This window comes from Rhagoletis pomonella, unplaced genomic scaffold, assembly GCF_013731165.1.
Source record: "Rhagoletis pomonella isolate Grant_MI unplaced genomic scaffold, Rhpom_1.0 Rhpom_scaffold_00004, whole genome shotgun sequence".
Lineage (NCBI taxonomy): Eukaryota > Metazoa > Arthropoda > Insecta > Diptera > Tephritidae > Rhagoletis > Rhagoletis pomonella.
Window position 1 is genome coordinate 56,391,203 of NW_023458558.1, and position 3,763 is coordinate 56,394,965.

The window sequence follows — 3,763 nt, forward strand, 5'->3', positions numbered from 1 at the left end:
TTTAGCTGAGACCAATCCTAACTATCGACTACATCATTAATAAAACTTAACGGAATCCAGAGGTCAGCTGCTACCAGCGAACTAGTGCACAATGATATCCTAATTGTAGTCGATTAGCATAAAAAAAAACACATGGAGGTCTTGGCGATCTTTATAGGCGCATCTAATATAGGATGCCGGTTCGGTTGCATTAACAAGCTAAACTCTAAGCTATTCTCTCATCTACCGATCCACGCCAGCGTCCTCCAAACGAAAAGCCACCATAAATGTCTCTCCGTCTAGGAAATGATGCAAGCATCTTTCAAGTGGAAGTTTTAGGCATCCTTGAAGCTTGTAAGTTTCTAGGACAAGGCAAAAGGTTAGCACTAGCCTCACCGATCACCAAATCCCCAGCTAGTTCAAAAGTGTAAAACGGAATAATGCTCAGTGTCTTCGTCAATAAGCGTTTCTATTGTCTGGGTACCCGGCCAGAGGGACATTGAAGGTCGATGAAGCGATGAAGCGAAGGCAGGAGCCTACTTGGGGGAATCCGAGGCATTTTCACTGGGATGCTCCCTTGCAGTCGTTCAAAGAGTTAGCATTTTCTCGGACTGGCAATGACTTGCAAAATAGTCAGAGAACTCTGACCTGACTATAAGAGGATGAATACTCTAGATCTGCAAAATATATTAAGGGTAGAGAAGTATTTAGAAGCATTTTACTTTTTATAAGCACTAGCAGTTACAAAAATGTTTAGATCGTTTTAAAGTATTTTCCGAATGTGCCTTCAATTGAGACGTTTTTGGAATAAAAATTACTCTCAAGATCGCAGAATATTTCTTCTCCTTCACCACTTTCTAAGGTATCAAATTATTCGTAATTGTTTGTAGAACACAAAACATACTTAAAAAGTTTTTTTTTTCAAAGAAATGCTTCCAAAACTATACGCGATAAAGCGAAAATTTTGAAAATTGTGAAAAGTAGAGTTACACATGTTGAGTTATTGGCCATGTAGCTATTTTTTAAAGCACAATTTAGTTACTTACTACATATGAAGTGTACATATAAGTACTAATTGCACATAAATTTTCAAATCAGTGTATCGTCACCTGAAATGCATAGAAATTCAAAAAGTCGTAACTAATAAAAAATTCAAAATTTGTTTTTGATTGATATGATGTATTTCATCGAATGACAACTCCTACATCAATTAATGAAAAAAAAAAAATAGAAAATAATTTTGTCACGACTTTTTCCATTTCTTTGGACGATATGGTATGCTTCAAAAGTTATGACATAATTAGTTTTTCACCTCTTAAAAATTAAATAAAAAATTCACTTGGTTTTTAATATTTCATTGAATTAAAACATTTATAACACAAAATGTATGCAAAATATTGATTAAAAATTTTTCTGAGGCTCCAGGTATACGTCTATGTATTATATATGTACAAAAGCAACCAGCTGATATAATTTACAACAAAGAAAATAAAGTCAAATAACACAAAGGTTACCTGTTTTTCAGAATTGCCCATATACTTACGACCCATCGTCGACAAATTAGGCCTACAAATGACATAATGAAAACCAGCCTTAATATAGCGGGGGTTTTTCAGAGGATCAAGCAAATATGAGAGTGTGTAAAAAAAAAAAAAATATTTTAATTTATACACATTTCTTTAGGAAACACTAATAAGAAGACGTAGCATAAATAACATGGAATACACCAAACTAAAATATCATATTCTTTAATCTGCATGTACTTTAAAATAATCTTTAATTAATATACCAATAAATAATGTTTATATCATAAGATTAACGAATAATTGTAAAATCAATTCACATACATGTACGCACATATTTAAGCATGAAAAGTTAATTAATAAGTGCATATATTTTACTATCATATACTACAAATGGTTTGAGCCACAAAACCATGTATGTAAATATGATAATAAGACAATTTGTAATTTCTCACCTAAATTCCCGAAATAACCAAATCTTTATCATAACAAATTTGTAAAATATTGGCAGTATATTATTACTGCCAATAAAATCAAAGAATGCTAAACTACTTAATTGTGAACATTTTAGATGGGATATACTATTTTTACAAACCATATGCAGCCAGCGTATCAGCATTAAAATTTAGAGACAGTCTGTTAAAGCGCTAGTTCCGCCCTATACATTTCAGAACTATCTCTGAACTAGTGTCAAACTTCTGCAGAAAGGGATGGTTGAGACTTTTGTTGCGCTCTGTTGAGAAGTAAATACACAAATTCTCACTTCTCGTACAACACTACAATAGCTAAGCGGGAAGACCTCCGATTCTAACATCGTTGGTCGCGAGTTCAAATCGCGGTGGAGGCAGTTGTGGTTTTCAGATTTAATAAATTTAAACTGTTGAGTGCCGCTAAAAAATTGAAAAAATAATAATAATTAAATAATTATTTTAATTAATTAAAATTAATTTAATAAAATAAATAATTAAATAAAAAAAAATTAAATAAAATGCAATCTGTAAAAGAACAGAAAAAATTAAAAAATATCAAAAAATCGAATAATCAAAATTTTTTTCATAAAAAAACTTATGGTCGCAGATCTGTCCAAAATGGGAAGAGTTCAGAATAGAACCGGTTCAGAACTAGTTCGAAAGTTCTGCAGAGGTGGCAATTTCCACTTCGTAGGATATTCGTAGGACAAAAGAGACAGTTGAAAGCATTGTGTTGGGATAGATCGAGAACCACTACAGCCTCTTAAAGGGTTCTGCGCTAGTTCTGAACTAGAGCGATTTATTGCAGGGTCGCTTGAAATGTTGTAGACAATAGAACAATCACCTCCAGCCTTCACCATTGGCACAAGAAAGTTTCGCGCATGCGTGCGTTTACGCGCCTTGCAAATGCTTGTAAAAGTTCCAAAACGGTTTGGTTATGATTTATTTATAAGGTTTGCACTTTATTTTTTAATGGTTTGGAGTTTAGTAATGGGTAGAGACCGAGATGCATTCTGTTATTGAAAAATGTTCATTATTATAGTTTCTGTAGCGCTGACGAAATAATAAAAGCAGTACTTAAATACCTTCTGTTTTTTAACTACTAATATGCAACATTTGAATGTGTTTATTAATGTCTAAATTTGGTTGAAAATTTAGCAACATTTAAAACATGCATAACTTATATTTTTAGTTTCAAGTTTTCTTCTTTTGTTTTGTATAAAAATATAAATTTTTATTGTATTTAATGTATAGCATAATTTCATATTGTTAGTGCATATATGCATGCATGTAAATATGTACACACATATCAATGCATATGCATGCTTACTTACATACAATTAAATTTAGTAAACCACCCAAATGACAGCGCATTTCTTTCAAGTTTTATTTTGTATTTAATACTTTTTTATAATGTCGAAATTTGGGTTTCCATTTATATTCATAGAATTTGGCTAGACGTTTTTATACTTTGTTATTATTTAAGTTTTGTTTTTATTATAAATTTTGTAGCCTGTTAATTTTTAATTTGGTTTCATTGTTATACATATTTATTCTAATTTTTTTTTCCAACTTTTTTTTTAATATCATAAATAAAGAGAAAAAATACCCCTTGATCTGTAAATGTGAATATAAAAAACAGAAATCAACGAAGGGATAAATAAAAGTAATTTTTTAACTTAAAATTTTGTTTAAACATTTTCAAAAATATCCCATTAAAACAATTTCAAGTTTTCTCACATCCCTAAGCTGTAAAAAAATCAAATGGATTCAACACTGTGGCAAAAACTC